The following is a 20,453-nucleotide window of genomic DNA, read 5'->3' as shown; positions in this document are numbered from 1 at the left end:
TGCAATTCCCCAATAATTAGCAGGAATAGTCTTCTATTTTTATGGCACTATAATAAATAATGATAAATTATAGTAATTACTACATAGATTGCATTAACAAAACAAATACAAGGCAAAATCCCTGTCCTGGAAAGCTTAAAATCTAAGTCAGACAAGTCTGATACATGGAATTAATAGTGTAAAAGTTATTAGGCATGAAGGCACAGTAAGTGAGGAGACCAGAATATAAGACTCTAGCCTTCGGAACTATGCCGTTAATTGCTTTAGCTTTCCAGACAAGAAGTCTGAGGAGGATTTTTATTGTAGAAAGCCATGTTCTGTCATACAGAGGCAGTTGGAATTGGCCACTAAATAAAAAATAAACAAACAAGGATTTCTTTAAAGCACATTGGATCCAGTGTGAATACTGAATACCACAAAGGCTACTATACATTGTACAAGACAAGAGGTTTTTTAATTGTTGTTTTCCCACCATGTCACTTATGATGGTTTCCACATTTTTCCCTAACAATGTTAACTTAATTTCTTGGTTTGTTAATGTGTGTATGTACAAAAACAGAAAATGTCCCTGTGATGGGTTTGGTCACAGAGACGAGCCCCTCCCCGCCCGGGATCCAAACCCCAAATAAATGTGTTTCGCTCTATATAAAGCCTATACAGGGTAAACTCATAAATTGTTCACCCTCTATATCACTGATAGAGAGATATGCACAGCTGTTTGCTTCCCCAGGTATTAATAACTTATTCTGGGTGATTTTATTAACTATAAAAAGTAGGATTTAAGTGGTTTCAAGCAATAACAGAAAGAACAAAGTAAGTCACCAAGCAAAACAAAGCAAAAACACTCTAGTCTAAGCCTAATACATTAAGAAACTGATTACAGGTAATATCTCACCCTCAGAGATGTTCCAATAAGCTTCTTTCACAGACTAGACTCCTTCCTAGTCTGGGCCCAATCCTTTCCCCGGTACAGTCCTTGCTAGTTCCAGCAGCCATCTCAGATGGTTAACTAAGGGTTTTCTCTTTGCCCTGCTCCATCCCTGTTTATAACTTTGGCACAAGGTGGGAATCTTTTGTCTCTCTGGGTCCCCACCCCTCCTTCTAAATGGAAAAGTACCAGATTTAAGATGAAAAGGAGTACTTGTGGCACCTTAGAGACTAACCAATTTATTTGAGCGTAAGCTTTCATGAGCTACAGCTCACTTCATCGGATGCATAAAGTGGAAAGTACAGTGAGGAGATTTTATATACACACAGACCATGAAAAAATATACATTGTAAGGAGAGTGATCACTTAAGATGATCTATTGCCTGCAGGAGAGCGGGGTGGGGGAGAGAAAACCTTTTGAAGTGATAATCAAGGTGGGCCACTTCCAGCACATTTCCAGGAGTTAACAAGAACGTCTGAGGAACAGTGGGGGGGGGGGAATAAACATGGGGAAATAGTTTCACTTAGTATAATGACTCAACCACTCCCAGTCTCTATTCAAGCCTAAGTTAATTGTATCCAATTTGCAAATTAATTCCAATTCAGCTGTCTCTCTTTGGAGTCTGTTTTCGAAGTTTTTTTTTTTGAAAGATAGTCACTTTGAGATCAGAAATCGAGTGACCAGAGAGATTGAAGTGTTCTCCGACTGGTTTATGAATGTTATAATTCTTGACATCTGATTTGTGTCCATTTATATTTTTAATGGCTCCCACTTAATATGTTTACATCAGTAATACAAGTTTATATCTTATTCTCCTAACTTCAGATGTAGAAATAATACATGCAAACAAATAGGATGACCACACTCAGTAGATTATAAGCTTTGTAATGATACCTTACAAGGGACATTTTGCATAAAGCATACTTCAGTTACATCATATTCACATTCATAGGCATATTTTCATAAAGCATATGGAGCGCAATGTCACAGTCCCATCACTTATTAATCTGAAGTCAAACTAGGGTCCTTAGTGCTTTTGATTGGTTACCGACAAATTCAAACCTCTGGCAGTATATCACAAATTACATTAATAAAGAGGAAAACATACTTCTTATCAGCTACGTTAACAAGGTAGTAGTGATTATAGACAGCATCCTTTAAACTTTGTTATTCTCTGGCATTTATATAGTATTTGCTGCTTCTCTTTCTAACTTTATGGTCCATTTAATACTTGTCTTTCTTCCTCCAGCATTCACTCACTCTCTCTACATCATGGTCTTTCTTTCACTGCACTTTGCTTCCTTCTGTTTTGTTTATAATAGTTAGTATTTACTTCAGTGTGGACCACCCCGCCCCCTACCCCCATTATTTTTTTCTTGTGTCTCAGAGAATTCCCTTAAAGTTTATTTTACATTTTTCCCCCTCTTCTTTCATACATCTTCTCACCTCAATCTTTTGTCATCTTGGTTTCTGTAGGTGCAAGTCTTGATCCTGCAAATTAAAGGGAGTTTTGGCAGTGACTTTAATAGGTAGAAGATCAGATCCTCAGATTGCAAACACTGGGATCATAATCAGATAGCCAAATCCCAACAAAATGAATGATATAACCACCCAAATATGCATTTGATTAAGGACTTACATATAAGAATTGGACTCTCCATATTTACTTTTCTGGTTTTTGTTTCTTGCTCTTTATTTACTTTATCACACCTTTATCCCCCCCTTCATAGATCTTTATTCTCCTTCCCCTCTGTGTTGATTTCTTCCCTATCCCCACGACTGAAGAGACATTGGGAAGTGTTCACACTATAAAGGTTTCTTCCTTAGGTTTCTTATAAGTGATTTTTTCAGATACAGCTCACTAGACCTTTCCCTTCAATTCAGTGTTCATTAGTATGTGGAAGTACAGTACTGTACATATCTGAAAGGACAACCCTCTGCACTGCAGCACAGTGAAAGTGGGTCATATTGGCACAGGTTATTTTAGTATCAATTTTCTTATCTAATTAATAGCTGATCTGGCAGATGCCTGTGTGACATCATCCTTTTCAGGGCTCATTGCTACAGTTGTGAGAATTAAAAAATATATATAAATGTGATGAAATAATAACCAAATGTAATGATTTCTACTATTATAGAACCATCTACAGAATGTGCCAGTAGAAGTTATAGATAGAATCGACATAGGTCATCCAGTCTGTCTGTTTGCCAGTGAAGAAATGTTTACTAAAGCAAATTTCTATGTTGCTGATGGAAAAGGGAATTCTTCAAATATTCAGTTACAAAGAGCATATTACAAACTGATATTAACAACTAATTTGAAATCATTTGGATTGGGAAGATTCCAGCAAGATTCATACAAACTACAGGAGTGGCTCTAGCTGTACAGTGATGATTAGAGTTATTTTGTAAGCAGATACTGAATGCAATGATATTTTGTGAGATCACTGCAAATATACAGCAATAGCTTGACTAAGGCAGCTTCATGGTAAAGTGTACTCATATTAGCCACACTATGGCTATAAAGTCAACAAGATGCAAGAAAGGGATGTTAGAAATTTGTTTTAAAAATTGAAGTATCAGTAACAAACACTAAGACATGCAGTTCCACGGTTGGTCAGAAGAACGGGTAATAAAAAGCACCAATACTGTAAGAAGTGTAGATCCATAAAACACATTGCATATTTTTTTTTCCTATTACAGCCTCCCTTTAGGTTAAAATGTTGAAAATATCTGCCTGCTAGATTACCTTTAGCCTAGCTCTGACACAAACCAAGAAACTTTTCCACTGAAAATGTGAAAGATGGCATTTCAACAGATCCATGTCTGCCTCCTTGGTTCCAACAGTAGGTTTATAAATAAAGGTACATACACTTGGTGACCTACTGTCAGAGGTGCATATGCCAGGGAGAGTGTTAATTTGGACACAATATAAGAATCCAAACTCGAGTGGGTTAACTTAGAAAATAATAGATTGAGTAAATAATTTTATTATATATTAATTAGGGCTGTCAAGTGATTAAAAATTATTCGTGATTAATCACATGATTAATTGCACTGTTAAACAATAATAGTATACCATTTATTTAAATATTTTGGATGTTCTTCTACATTTTCAAATATATTGATTTCAGTTGCAACACAGAATACAAAGTGTACAGTGCTCACTTTATATTTATTTTTTTTACAAATATTTGCACTGTAAAAACAAAATAAATAGTATTTTTCAATTCAGTTAGTACAAGTAGTGCAAACTCTTTATCATGAAAGTTGAACTTACAAATGTAGAATTATGTACAAAAAAACATTGTTTTATTTTTCAATGTAAAACAGTAGAGCCTACAAGACCACTCAGTCCTACTTCAGCCAATTGCTCAGACAAACAAGTTTGGTTACAATTTGCAGGAGATAATGCTGCCCACTTCTTGTTTACAATGTCACCTGAAAGTGAGAACAGGCATTTGCATGGCACTGTTGTAGACAGCATTGCAAGGTATTTATGTGCCAGATGCTCTAAAGATTCATATGCCCTTTCATGCTTCAGCCACCATTCCAGAGGACATTCGTCCATGCTGATGATGGGTTCTGCTAGATAATGATCGAAAGCAGAGCGGACTGACTCATGTTCATTTTCATCATCTGAGTCAGATGCCACCAGCAGAAGGTTGATTTTCTTTTTTGGTGATTCGGGTTCTGTAGTTTCTGCATTGGACTGTTGCTCTTTTAAGACTTCTGAAAGCATCCTCCACACCTCATCCCTCTCAGATTTTGAAAGGCACTTCAAATTCTTAAACCTTGGATCGAGTGCTGTAGCTGACTTTAGAAATCTCACATTGGTACCTTCTTTGCGTTTTGTCAAATCTGCAGACAAAGTATTCTTAAAACGAACATGTGCTGGGTCATCATCCAAGACTGCTTTAACATGAAATATATGGCAGAATGTGGGTAAAACATAACAGGAAACATACAATTCTCCTCTAAGGAATTCAGTCACAAATTTAATTAATATGTTTTTTTTAATGAGCATCATTAGCATGGAAGCACGTTCTCTGGAATGGTGGCCAAAGCATGAAGAAGTATACAAATGTTTAGCATATCTGGCACATAAATACCTTGCAACAACATCTACAAAAGTGTCATGTGAACCCCTGTTCTCACTTTCAGGTGGCATTGTAAATAAGAAGCAGGCAGCTGTATCCCCTGGAAATGTAAACAAACTTGTTTGTCTTAGTGATTGGCTGAACAAGAAGTAGGATCGAATGGACTTGTAGGCTCTAAAGTTTTACATTATTTTTTGAGTGCAGGCATGTAAGAAAAAAATCTACATTTGTACGTTACACTTTCACGATAAAGAGATTGCACTACAGAACATGTATGGGTGAACTGAAAATACTATTACTTTTGTTTAACATTTTTACAGTGCAAATACTTGTAATAAAAAATATCATATAAAGTGAGCACTGTACACTTTGTATTCTGTGTTCTAATAGAAATTAATATATTTGAAAATGTAGAAAAACATTCCAAAATATGTGATACATTTCAATTGGTATACTATTGTTTAAAAGAGTGATTCATCACAATTAATTTTTTAAATCATGATTAATTTTTTGCATTAATTATATGAGTTAACTGCGATTAAATGACAGCCCTAATATTAATGTAAGTGAAGATCCATCTATGTCGGCTCGGACTCAATGTGCCTTGTGATTACTCTTCTCTGCCTTGTGAATTATTTTGTATGTATAAGATACCAATCTTTCTGTGCAGGCGGAGACCAGAGGTGAAATCCTAGCCCTACTGAAGTCAATGGAAAAATATCCATTGACTTCACGTGGATGAGATTTCACCCCAGGTCTTATATCTTTAACTACAGTATGGTATGAGGACCACATTCTGATCCCCTTGTTCATGTTGAGTAGAATACTGCTTTGATTGTGTCGCCACTGAAATCAATGGAACAACTCATGCAATAAATCACTATATGTAGTCCGAAATGTTTCTATTCATTTAACCAGAATTTAGCTGTGTTTATTATAAAAATATGAGCTGCTATTGTATTTTAGGCATGACTCAAACACAGAATGTTTCAAAAAGATCATTTTGAAGTTTTTTAAATATACAAATGAGAGACAGTAAATCCACCAGGACTAGTTTTAGAGAAATATTCTGAAAAGTTTTTAAAATATGCATTCTTATCTCCAAAATCTTCAGATGAAACATGCATATTGAGGAATCCTTGTATATTTATTTTCTTGTCAGCCTGCAATGGCAGCAATGTGAGTGGATTAAAGGAAGGGTTTAATTTCACAAAGCTACAGAATATTGCTTTGAATGCCGTTTCTCTTCTTTAAATACATGGTTGTTACCATCTTTGTTCTGAAGGAAAAAAAACCCTCTAAATTACCTAGTGGATCGATAGAATATGTTTATACTGTGTAGGCAGGATAAGTAAGGAACTGACCTCTTTATTCATGTAACCATAAAATAAATTGCATTTGTCTGATACCTTTGACTTTCTCACCTGCATTTTGGAAACTAATTTGTCTCAGCTGGGACTATTGCTAAGATGCCAGACTTCCGATCATCTGTCAGACAACCATCAGTTTTAACAAAAAGACACAAAATATGTGTGACTTTTTCTTTTCACCAAAATGTAGCAGGATTCTTACTAGTGATGACATTAAAAAAGGGGGGGCGTATGTGTGACATATCAGGGTACAGTCCAAACTAATGAATAGCTGTGTCACCCCTGCCCTGTAACCTAGGGTGCCCTTTACAATGCCTTGCTGCTGAAGCTTCCCACTTAAACCGTTCAAAAAACAGCTTACAGAATGTAAATCACTCTCAGCTATGTCTGTGCGTGCTGCAGCCAGCCAGCCAGACCTTGGCTCTTATCAGCCTGGGTTGAGAGGAAGGTGATCAGGAACAGTCAGCATAGATTCACCAAGAGTAAATCATGCCTGACCAACCTCATTGCCTTCTATGATGAGATAACTAGCTCTGTGGATATGGGGAAAGCGATGGATGTGGTATACCTTGACTTTAGCAAAGCTTTTGATACGCTCTCCCACAGTATTCTTGCCAGGAAGTTAAAAAAGTATGGATTGGATGAATGGACTATAAGGTGAATAGAAAGCTGGCAAGATTGTCGGGCTCAACAGGTAGTAATTGACAGCTCGACGTCTAGTTGGCAGCCGGTATCAAGCAGAGTTCTTCAGGGGTCAGTCCTGGGGCTGGTTTTGTTCAATATCTTCATTAATGATCTGGATGATGGGATGGATTGCACCCTCAGCAAATTCATGGATGACACTAAAGTGGGGGGAGAGTAGATACAATGGAGCGTAGGTATGGGGTCCAGAGTGACCTAGGCAAATTGGAGGATTGGGCCAAAAGAAATCTGATGAGGTTCAGCAAGGAAAAGTGCAGAGTCCTGCACTTAGGACAGAAGAATCCCATGCACTGCTACAGGTTGAGGACTGACTGGCTAAGCAGCAGTTCTGCAGAAAAGGACCCAGGGATTACAGTGGATGAGAAGCTGGATATGAGTCAGCAGTGTGCCCTCGTTGCCAAGAAGGCTAATGGCATTTTGGGCTGCATTAGTGGGAGCATTGCCAGAAGATCAAGTGATTATTCCCCTCTGGTTGGCACTGGTGAGGCCACATCTGGAGTATTGTGTCCAGTTTTTGGCCCCCCAATACAGAAAGGATGTGGACATATTGGAGAGAATCCAGCGGAGGGCAATGAAAATGATTAGGGGGCTGGGGCACGTGACTTACGAGGAGAGGCTGAGGGAACTGGGCTTATTTAGTCTTCAGAAAAGAAGAATGAGGGGGGATTTGATAGCAGCCTTCAACTACCTGAAGGAGAGTTCCAAGGAGGATGGAGCTCAGCTGTTCCCAGTGGCAGATGACAGAACAAGGAGCAATGGTTTCAAGTTGCAGTGGGGAGGTCAAGGTTGGATATTAGGAAACACTATTTCACTAGGAGAGTACTGAAGCACTGGAATGGGTTACGTTGGGAGGTGGTGGAATCTCCATCCTTAGAGCTGTTTAAGTCCCGGCTTGACAAAGCCCTGGCTGGGATGATGTAGTTGGTGTTGGTCCTGCTTTGAGCAGGGGGCTGGACTAGATGACCTCATGAGGTCTCTTCCAACCCTAATTTTCTCTGATTCTATGACCCCAACACCACGCCCAGTCCCAGATCTTTCCCCCAGAAATGTATGACCCCTTCTGCCCAGCCCTTTAAGTTCATTATTCCTTTAAGGGAATAATACACACACAACTTGTTACCACAAATGGAGTTACCCAGATGCTTCAACCTGAACACACTGGGTTAGATAAAACAATAAAACAAGTTTATTAATTAAAAAGAGAGTACAAGTACAAGTACTTGTGAGTACAAGTAGTGAGGCTTAAAAGTCAGAAACAATTACAAGAAAAATAAAGATAAAATTCTTACTGGTGTTTAACGTAAACTATATTAGATTCAAAATAAAGTTTTCTGACCATGTGCTTTCAGTAGTCTTACCTACCAAACTTTTTTACATCAGGACCCCTCCCACAGAGCCCAACAGCTGTTTCTTTTGTCTCTTCAGCTGCAGTGAATGTGATGGGGAGCGGGTGTCTTGGGGTGGTTTCCCTCCTTTTTATAGTTTTAGTCCCTCTCTTGAAAAACATTTCCAGCTGAGCCCCAGCAGACAAAAAACTATATGGAAGGATATTTCCAGGCATTTTTTCCCATGTGTTTGAATTTTCTTTATTTTCCCTAACTTCTTGATGACTCTGTTTACTACTTAAAAGCGAATTAAGGCAAGCATACATTGCTTCCTTTGTTTAGGACAAACCTGACTTCTGCCTGGGCAAGGCGGTGGGGTTTGGAACATGTGTTTAATATCATACAGAGGAATCTTATAAATTCACATACAGTGTCACCACACATATTTTACCAAGACAGTACTGACCAGCAGTTTTTAAATGATACCTTGCAAGGCATACTTTGTACAAAGATTATTACAACAATGTGTAGGGTATGAATAAAGGGGTGTATTCTATCACAATATGCACATTATCATGTGTGATAATGAACATGACATACAAATCTAAGACAAGAAAAGGTGGTCCAAGTTATTGGCCTACCACTTTTAACAGAGTCTCTTTTAGTCATTCAGGAAAATTCAACCTTGGGATTGGAAAATATCTTTAAAATATATTTGAGGGAAATAATTATTGTGATCCCTAAAATATTCCTGAAAACTGAAGGAATACTATAAAATATGAAAATATTAAAGGAGCTAAAATGACCTTGCTTATAAGGTTTATACTCTTAAAATAGATGTTAAGAGTAACTTCAAGAATATGCACTAATACACTACAGAAATTGCTTACTAATGACAACTTAATGAACTGCAGTTCATCCCAATTAAGCAACCATCCTATTTAAACAGTTTGAGTCAAAATTATCCCCAGCATAACTTCAATGATATCAATGGAATTACCCCAGAGATTAATTTTGCCTTTACTTAAATGTTACCTAATGTTATAACAGAGTCTCTGCAGCTCATTCCACTCCACTAAAGTATTTGTGACCTTTCCTCGCTATATTAACTCTTCTAATTGTAATTGACAGAAGAATTCCCTGCCTGCCATTATGTGGAACAATACTATCCATGAGCAATTTGTGACTTTTAACCACCATAAAAAGACCCCTAATAGTAACTGGCAAGACAGTGGTACCAAAAATCATTGCAGCAAAATGGCTTAAGCAGGTATGATTGTCACCATTATGGTGACAAATGTTCATTGCACTTAATAATAAAAAAAAAAGGCTCCTTAAGATTTGATCCGTCTTTCATTTAAGTGGCTTATGCTTTATTTACCTCTTCCAAAGATGTGTTGGGGCAAGGTTAAAATAGATCAGAGTGATTAAAGAAATACTGAGCCAAAACTTAACTTAAATTGGTTTTCATTTAAACAAAGACTAGTAAGCAATGCTGGTTATCTGCATTAGAGGCAAATTTAAAATATAATATTTTGCTAAATGGAAATATTATTTAATGAGCTAAGTGAACTAATTCTCCCTACTGAGCTATTAGTCCAGACCACCATCTCCCCGTGTATGGGCTTAATATACTGAAATCAGGGAGAAACAATCAGTCTGAGTTTTTGCTTTCTTGAGCAATTACCACATGGAAATCCATGGGATTAAATTATGCTGAAAACAAAACGCTTTTTCAGGTACTTCTTTATTGAAAAAAGCGTAGGTTGTGACTTCTTTTCCTGCTGAAAATATTTGGTTTTATACCATGCTCATCGCCATAACATGTTATAATGGTTCTTTTGCTATTTTGTTGACTTGCTGATGTTTCTTTGCACTTGGTAGGGATTAGTACAGCATATTCAGTGAGGTGAGTTAAATACAGCACATATCTGATCTAAAAATATTAACATAATCACATTCCAGAGAACTAGAAATTAGGGGCAAGATTCTCTCCTATGTCAAGTACTGCCCAAAGCAAAAGAGAAGGAAGCTTCAGGAGTCTGGTTATGGCTACCTGAAACTCTGAGCTGGTCCCGGCCCTGACACCATTTAGAACTGCTGCTAGGAAGGTCTAAGTTGTGCCACTGGCATATGGTCCTTAACAGACCTTATGTCACAGGAAGAATGGTGTAACATAGCAGATCTCCACAAACTCTGACACAGAGACAGCCTGAGGGGTCTGGTATGCACTATTACAATTATGATAATTCATAAATTGGATGTTTTTGAAAAGTGGATAATCCTGAGGTATTCATGAACAGTTCCCAACTCCCAGATGTTCAATTCTGTCACGTCTGTTAGGAAATAACTGGCATAACAAACTTTAAATTTTTGACCTTGATTTGCTTCTGACATGAGATCCTTAATTCCCTGAGGTAAGGCAATAGAAGTAACCTGAATTAGCGTTTCATAAGTTATCTTTACCATAAACTTGCCATTGTAAAAAAAACCTTTTGTTATACAACTAGTGTCAGTCTCCTGACATAAATTACAGATAAGAGAAGTACTCCTTAAAAATCAGATGAATTCCAGTTAAAAATTACCACGACAATTGGCATGATTTATATTTAAGATCATGCTATGTTATTCATGCCTCAGCGTAGTATAGTTGTCGTTTGAGAACTGAAAGGGATACCAGATCTTGGCTCAAGGGTGATGTTTTTAAACATAGTCATAACTTCGAAGATTGTATCATGATGCATCTTTGCAGCCAATCTTTAATTACAAGCTCACATACTATTTTTCCCACAGCATCCCCACCTTGTTCAGTGCACAGGATGGATGGTGCTCTGGGGATGAATCAGGGTTGTGTAATGTATGAGGCTGTTGTCTGCAGGATTCCTCTCTCATTTTTTGCTGAAGTTAAATGATAGTGTAGTGAATGAGGCAAGGTATTAAAGGAAGAGAAAAGATAGTCTCCTGGTTAAGGGTACCACCCGGGAGAAATGGATTCTGCCTTTGCCATAGATTTTCTATATGATATAGGGCAAATCTTTTAAATCAAAATTTTCATAGGTACCCACTAATTGTGTGTTTATTCCTGGGTGTTCAGGGTGAGACACCTGAGGCCAGATTTGCTGAGCACTCACAACTGCAACTAAAGTTAACTGGAGTGTGCTTTGAACAAATGATTTACTATAAAAATGCTAAGTATTCTCAAAATCGGTCCAGAAGTGTCACAATTTGGGCAACCAAACTTAGTGGATACTTTACAATTTAGGTCTTAATCTCTCTGTGCTTCTATTCCCCATCTACCAAATAAAGATAATAGTATCACCTACTCTCAGAGGGGTGTTGTGAAGATAAATTCATTAATGTTTGTAAAACACTCAGGTACTACTATTATTACTATTAATTAATTATTATTATTTATTATTTGCATTCTCATAGCACCTAAGATCCTCATTGATGGACCCCATTGTGTTAGGCGTATAAACTCAGAACAAAAAGACTGTCTGTGCACAAAAGAGTTTTCAGTTAAAGAAGACAAGACAACTGATGAACACAGACAGACAGATGGGAGAGAACATGGAACAATGAGGCATGATTGGTCAGTATGATAGGTCCTCTTTGTAGCCGTCACAGCAAAAGAGAGTTTAAAGGAGGAATGTGAAGAATAAATATTTAGCTTTCCCGATGTTTACAGGGTATATCCTGTAGGATGCAATGTGTAGAAGGTATATTTCAGGTGTTGGGACATGTGAAAAGATGCCTGCTTGTTGGACAAGGAAAGAGAATAGCCTGGTAAAAAGCTAAGTCAACAACCTGCTCAGGTAAACAACTTGTTCAGCAATTCAATCAGGTAAACAACTGGGTTAACAAACTAATCTTAGTGGTAGGCACAAAAGTGTTTATACAATATATAATAAATAACTTTGTAACAATATATGTAAGGTGAGCACCTAAAAGTGGGTGTGCGCTTTCATTTAACCCTATGCTGTGCCCTGTTTCTGTAAACTAACCACTCACTAGAGCGGCAAATAAATGACATACTCTTCAGCTCAAGAGTCTGTCTGTAAACCTGTGCATTCTGAGTAGCAAGGAAAAGAACCAGTCAACACCTCCCAAACATGAAGGTTGGCATGGAAAAAAGCATGAAATTGTTTGTTTGAAAATGTAACAAGTGGACAATGAAGGCTGTCATCATTGGCTGATTAGAGGTGGGAGATGCCCTTTTGATAGTGAATGAGAGATGATAGGAAGGATGGGGATAGGGCAGTGATGGTCAACCTGCAGCCTGTCAGGTTAATCTGCTGGCAAGCCGTGAGACAGTTTGTTTACACTGACCATCTGCAGGCTCCCTCCGCAGCTCCCAGTGGCTGCAGTTTGCTATTCCCAGCCAATGGGAGCTGCGGGAAGCGGTGGCCCACCACTGGGATAGGGTCTGAAGGGCCTTGAAAGTGAAGAAATTGGCTTACATTGATACAGCAGAGAAGAGGGAGCCAGTTCAGGGCTACAAAGGGACGGATGACATGGTCAAAGCAACGAGCAAGGAAAAAAAAAAAATCTTTGCAGCAGCATGCTGAATTGATCTGAACAAGGTAAGATCTCATTTGTCAATGCCAGAGTAAAGGATGCTGCAGCAATCGAGATGCAAGATGATAAGACACTCGATGAGAGTTTTAACTGTGCAGGATAGGAAAGTCCATATCCTAAAGCTGTTATGCAAAAAAGAAAAAAAATCTGCAACACTTAGACATAGCCTAGATATGAGGACCTAGAGAGAGGCCCAAGTCAGAAGCTGATACCCAGGCTAGAGGACTGAGTGACAGGCAGAGATGGTGGTGTTGTCCACAGACTCATAGTTTTACGTCTTTATTGTAGAAATTTCCCCTTCTGTCTAAACTGAAATCTCCTCAGACTGTCTCACTGACATCTCATCATGGATGTCTGGCCATCAGCTTAAGCTCAAATGGCTAAAACAGAACTTCTAAACTTTCCCTACAAGCCCTCACTGGTTCTTACTTTTTCAATCACAGCGGACCACACTACTATCCTGGCTGTCACTCAGCCCCATAACCTGGGTGTCATCTTTGACTTGGCCAGATCTCTGGATTCTCATGAACATCTCTGAGACACATCTTTTTCCTCTTCATCCACACAGCTATTTTTTTTCCCCACGCTCCCATCATCTCTTATCTTGATTATTTTAACATCCTCTTCTTTGGCCTTGACAGATGAAATTTTGCCACAATCATATTCATTCAAAAAGCTGATGCAAAGATAATTTTCCAAACTTCTTTCTTTGACCTCTTTTTGCATCCCTCCACTTGCTCCCCTTTCTCCAATACATTACTTTGGGTAAATTTTTTTTCAAACCGATCCAATTTTTTTTTGTTCTGTTTTGTTCCATTTCCAGGTGTTTTTACACTTGATTTTTAAATTAATCTAGTTACATTTTATAAAGAAAACTCAAAATGTTTAATTTAAAAAATGTCAAAATGAACCTTTTCAGCTTTTTTTCCCTTCATTCATTTGGCTGAAGATAGTCACCGACTTCAACCCAAATTCACAGATTTGTTCAATTAGAAAATGCATTTTTCAGCAAATAAGCTGTTTAAAATTGTCCAGTTCTAATCACACCCATAAGCTACTTGTCTTCATTTTCAAGGTCATATCCCCATGCCACCTATCATCAGTTACGCACTATCAAGTTGTCAATTGCTGCCTTGGATGAGCCTGCCTGATGCCAACCTTCATCACCCATTTGTTAAATTTATAAATGACATCTTCAAGTTTTCTCCCATACTACCCTAACACTTTGGAGAAGCTCCCCATCAACATCTTCAAAACTATCTTATTTTCCTCCTTCCTCAAACTCTCCTTTGCCATGAGGCTTACAAAACACTTGACATTGGTTAGGCCACTGGTATGCTGCCACCACCATCTATCATGCTCATCAATATTGTCCCATTGTTTCTTTGTGCTCCCCCATATCTCTGTCTATATTCATCTGGTGATTCTTGCCTTATATTTAAATTGTTAACTCCATGAGGGAGGGATAGTCTTTATGGTCAGTGTTTGTACAATGCCTAACACAATAGGATCCTTATCCAGGACTGGGGCTCTTAGGCACTACAGTAATACAAATAAAGCATATGTTGATAGATGCAGTGCTTCTTTATACTGGTATAGAATCAGTGCACAGACCAGATTGTGATGCTTTCTCAGGGAGTCCAGAACTGTGAGTTACTTTGTTACTCCTCTGTCTCAGTGAGAGAGAGATGTGCTGGTGAAAAATTGTGTGTCAGTTCCCTAACACTCTAGTCTGTTAGCAAGCCCAACAAACTCCTCAGGACTCTCCCAGACCTTACATCACCTTGCAGGTAATATTTGTGCAGTTCAGTTCCCGAACCCCCTTGGTTAACATTGCTTTCAGTCCAGCCCAGCATTCCCCTGAAGTATCATTGGACATTCACAGAAATTACTAAATCTGTTGTCTCCAAAGAGACAGGGTACACACCAGCATGATGGCTCAGCTAAGGATTTACACCTTACTGTAATATAATGCACTTAGATGAATTTATAGTAAAACCAAGAATAAGTTTATTAATAAAGAACAGAGATTCAAGTGATACTAAGTAAGGATAACAAACAGAAAAAAATTACAAATAAAACAAAAATATAAAACACTTTCTAGTGACTAAAACTTAACTAGCTACAGTCCTTTTCTAAGGCAGTTTCTCACCAAAGCCTCCACTCAGCCGCACAAGACACACACACACACACACACACCCTCTAGGCCAAGATCAAGCTTATTCTAGTACTTAACTATTCTTATAGTTAGAAAGTTTTTCCTCATATCCAACCTAAACCTCCCTTGCTGAAAACTAAGCTAATTACTTCTTTTCCTATCTTAACATATTTGACTGCCAGGTCCCCACTGTCTTCTTTCTCAAGACTAAACATGACTAGTAGATTAGATTTTCTAAACCTCTTATCATTTTTGTTGCTCTTCCCTGGACTATCTCTGATTTGTCCACAGGTGCCCAAAACTGGACGTACTACTCCAGATGAGACATCGCTAGGGCCAAGTAGAGCAGAACAATTGCATCCTGTGTCTTACACACAACACTACAGTTAATATATCCCAGAACAGGGGTTCCCAAACTTGGTTCACGGCTTGTTCAGTGTAAGCCCCTGGTGGGCCGCAAGATGCTTTGTTTACCTCAAGAGTCCGCAGGTATGGCCGCTCGTAGCTCCCAGTGGCCATGGTTCACCATTCGAGGCCAATGAGAGCTTCGGGAAGTGGCGCAGGCCGGGCCAACACTTCCCGTGGCTCCCATTGGCCGGGAACAGGAGAACTGCAGCCACTGGGAGCTGCGAGCGGCCATACTTGCAGATGCTCAGTTAAACAAAGCATCTTGCGGCCCGCCAGGGGCTTGCCCTGAACAAGCCATGAACCAAGTTTGGGAACCCTTGTCCCAGAATGATATTTGCCTTTTTTACAACAGCGTCACACTGTTGACTCATTGTTTTATCCACTATAACCTCCAAATCATTTTCTTCAGTGCTACCATTTAGCCAGTTATACCTCATTTTTTATTTGTATATTTGATTTTTCCTTCCTAAGAGTAGTACTTTGTACTTGTCTTTATTGAATTTCTTCTTGTTGATTTCAGACGAATTATCCAATTTATCAAGATCTTTTTTTGTATTTCTATCCTTGCCCTCTAAAGTATTTGCAACCCCTCCTAGCTTGTTGTCATCCAAAAATTTTGGAAGTGTACTCTCCACTCGATTTTCCAAGTCATTAATAAAAATATTCAATAGCCATGGAACCAGGACTGACCCCTGCAGGACACCACTAGATACATCCTTCCAGTTTGACAGTGAACCATTGATAATTACTCTTTGAATATGATTTTTTTTCAACTAGTTGTGCACACACCACATAGTAATTTAATATAGACCACATTTACCTAGTCTGCTTATGAGAATGTCATGGGGGAATGTGTCAAAAGTCTTACTAAAATCAAGGTATATCATACCTATTGTTTAGTTTGAGGAATAGAAATATGAGCTTCTATTTGAACATCTGATTCTATTTGTTTCTTCCTCAGTGGTCATGGTGCCTCATGGTGCCTCACTGAAATATCAGGATCTTCCCTGTGGGGAGGAGTATTCTGAATCACCACTCAATGTACTGGTATTGGTGGATGCACCGAGGAGTACCTTAAAAAAAATCACTAAATTTAATCTAATCTCACAATACACACCCACAAACTTTAGAAATGAATTAAGATATTCCAATTTTTTCTGCCTTGGAGCATTTTCATTTTTAGTCAATAAGATTCCCTCACACAGGGCTCAAAATGAATCTTAATTGAAAGGATGATCTGATAGGTGGCAAAATTTCAGCTTTATAAAGTATTATGCAGTAAAGTGATAGACTACTGTGATTTTCCTGCGGTGAAAAGAAAAAAACCCTCAAAACACAAGTATTTCTTGACTTTTGAGCCTTCATTCCCCTTACTCTTGCATTCATTCTTTCATAAAAATTATCAGTTTATAGTTACAGATAGGAAAAGAACACTAAAATGCTGGGGTACTCTATTATAATCTCTCTGTTTGTGTGTCAATACGTAGACATTGATATAGACAATATATTAAGTTTATGTAGTTTGTTTTATCCCAAAAGATCTCACAGTGCTGTACAAATTTTGGAAATAGGAAGGATTTCACTTACCACTTAAATTCACTTACTTTTGGAATGGCACATAATAGCTATCTAAGAGCTCACAAAAATACAGCACAGCAATTGCATTTAGCACAATGTAAAAGATCATCACATCTTGTGGAAACTACAGAGGGAATTTAAGGTAAGAAGAATGGAATTATCCAAATTAGATTTTGTATTAGGATGTTAGCATGCATCAATTTACTCGTGCATTAGATAGTATAGAATCTTTAAAGACCATTAGTGGTCAGGACATTGTTTTCATGTTTAAATCCAAAATGTGAAATTTAGAGAGACATCATGCAATTTATGAAATCATTTATGAAAGCGGTGGCCAGCACATCCCTTGGCCCGTGACACTTCCCGCAGCCCCCATTGGCCTGGAACAGTGAACCGCGACCAGTGAGAGCTGAAGTCGGCCAAACCTGAGGACGCTGCAGGTAAACAAACTGTCCCAGCCCGCCAACGGATTTCCCTGGTGGGCCGCGTGCCAAAGGTTGCCAATCCCTGGTGTAGCATGTTCTCCACCAGATGTAAATCAGCTCATCAAGACAGCATATTGAAAGGTTTAAGATAATTAATCTGCTTTTTGCAAGATGCACAGGGGAGAGGTCTCTGCATTCCACCCAAGCGTGGACTGTGACTGTCCCTGGCACGCAGGAGGATAGGCTTCATGAACCTTTCCTCCCCACCCCTCATGAAACCATGTGTAACCCACACATCTCCTGGGTGTGGTGTTCTGTCCCATCTAGTGGCACCAAGACCACTTAAAGTGAAAGAGATTGATGAGTTTTCTCTACAGCCTTTGCTAACAGGCATGTGGCTTTTAGCTCATGGAGCAGAGGCTCATGCACTAAGCTCCAGAGGCCTTAGGTTCGATCCTGCCTGCCGACTTCCGGGTTCTGTCAGTGTTACACATGCACAGGCCAATGATAATCTGGCCCTTAATATTTTCTCAGATATCAGTCTTTCCAGATCCCCAAACATTTTTATTGCTCCATTTTGAACTTGTCAAATTTGTCAACATTTCACTGGTACCAAAAGGCTCAGAACTGAATGCAGAAGTCCACTTGCTGTCATATCAGAACAGAATAGAGCTAATTACTACAATCTGAGAATATGACAAAATACAACTGGTGGAGACAAACAAATCTGAAGAAACAAACAAGCAGAAGTCAAAGTAGACTGACTGCCTAGCCATTGGATATATTGTCTCTGTATAATATACAGCTGTATAATATACAATTCAGAATTGTACTGACCTTTAACCTTTAACTGCAGCCCTATTCCATCTCTCACTCAGGTCTAGTTTACTATACACTCCCCACTGTCACTAAGTATCTTTCAGTAGTATAGACTTACATGCTTCTTACTTCTAGTGCCTATATCTGTGTTTTGGATTTCCCCCCCACGTGTTTTAGCTTGCTACATTCCTCGTTTGTATTTTGTTTAAAACAATGTGTCTAATCTCTCTTGGACCCTTTGAATTATTTTGCTGTCCTTGCTGGTGTCTACAGCTCCTCCAAATCCAGCATCTTCTGTGTGTTTCATTAGCTTGTTATTTATTCATTCTCCCACATCATCAGATATTAAATAAGTACAGTACTCAACATGAATTTCTCCCGGACACATGGATACATTCCCTAACTCTGTACTTTGAAGTATCATTACCCTTTGCTAAACTCTTTTAGTTAAATTTCAGTCCACGTGACATTATCTATATCCAAGCTCATTTAAATTAATTTTGACTGTTTACCACTTCAGAGAGTGGAAGCTTTTAAAATTAACTCCTCATGAGTTTTAAATGTAGGTTATGGAACCCAGAACTTCCATTTTTAGTTATCCTCTGCTGCTTTCCAGAGTTTTGGAGTCATTCCAAGAAAACAGAGTAGTTTCAACCATTTCAACTAATAGGTGAGAGTAATCTCTCAAGTTGTTCTTAGCCTGGACCTGCCCCCATTTTTATGTCTTCCTGATGTTTCCTTAGCATGTGTCAATATGAGCAATTGGAGACTCCTTGTCCATGAAGTCACTCTGGGTATGCCTACACTTCAATTAAAAATGCCAAATTGGGTTCACAAGGCTTGAGCTAAGGGGCTGTTTAATTGTGCTCATTGAGACATTTGGGCTCTGGCTGCAGCCCAGATCTAGGATCCTCCCACCTCAAAGCATCTTACAGCCTGCGTTGAGCCTGGTCCCAAATGTCTACACTGCAATTAAACAGCCCATTAGCCTAAGTCAGCTGGTAGGGACCAGCCATGGCTTTTTAACAGCAGTGGAGACATACCCTCTGTCTTGAATTTGGAGGGAAAGCCTTGGAATACAGGAATACTTGTCTGCAGGGTCTTCACAGTAAGCAACCAAAATGATTTCTCATTTATTTAAAACTCGGTTACATTGTAATTAATTTACAGTTATGAGAACTGAGGCTGTTAATGCTCGTTACTGTGAAGGACTGCATAATATACTGTATCCTTTTAAAATTATTCCATTCCTATTGCAGAATTGAGCAGTTATGGCAAAACGACAGTTCTTTAAAGAGGAAAATGTAGAGGCAGGAAAAGCAGGTATCTTGTTCTAGATTCCGTCAGCCCCAAAATTGCTAGGGAAAAACAGAGCACATGTAGAGGCCTGACTTAAAAACCATCTCTCATCTTGGTGAGCATTTACTCCTAGGAGCAATCTCATTGAAGTCAACATTCAACAACACAAGTAATGGTCCCACAATTTGGGTATGAAGGAGGAAGGCTTCAGCTATATTTCATGTTGACACTTGAAATCTTCCAAGAGCAAAGAAACTTAAAAAATAAATGTAATAAATCAAATCAAGTATCACATGTAATGTAACTGCTGCTAATTTATGAAGCAAGAACCATAAACTTGAGATTTTGTATTTTTTTTGTCAGTTGAATTTAACATTGCAGCATAACTCAGGGATTATCACTTTATAAAATAATAAAATTAAACTGCAGAAAGAAGTTGAATCAGCGCCATTATGTTAATTAATGTAACTAGACAACACAACATTTCTATGACTCATCAGTTTTGACAAAAAATAGTATTAAATCAGGCAGCAATAAACATTAAATCAGTGTGTTATTTACCATTGTGATTAAAAACCTCAGGGACAGAGGCTTTGTTTCTCTTAAATCAACAGGTTTTTTTATTTTTACAAAAATATATATTTTGTCTTATCCTCAAGCACTTTGTACCTAATAAAAAGAATATTCACAGCAGTTTCCTTAGATTTAATGAGTATTTTCTTTTGAAAAATACTTTTTTAACAGATTGTTTTAAATGTTCAG

General features: G+C 38.3%; 1 long non-coding RNA gene across 1 annotated transcript in view; it reads right to left on the bottom strand.

Moving 5' to 3' along the window:
- Positions 1–20,453, bottom strand: part of LOC141982409 (uncharacterized) — a 230,360-nt gene that overhangs the window by 143,933 nt on the left and 65,974 nt on the right. Inside the window, exon 3 of the long non-coding RNA XR_012638067.1 lies at positions 2,376–2,420. This is a non-coding gene — a long non-coding RNA (uncharacterized LOC141982409). The remainder of the gene's footprint in view (positions 1–2,375; positions 2,421–20,453) is intronic.

The sequence above is a fragment of the Natator depressus genome, chromosome 1 (assembly GCF_965152275.1).
Source record: "Natator depressus isolate rNatDep1 chromosome 1, rNatDep2.hap1, whole genome shotgun sequence".
Classification (NCBI taxonomy): domain Eukaryota; kingdom Metazoa; phylum Chordata; order Testudines; family Cheloniidae; genus Natator; species Natator depressus.
This window is presented reverse-complemented; position numbering and strand designations above follow the sequence as displayed.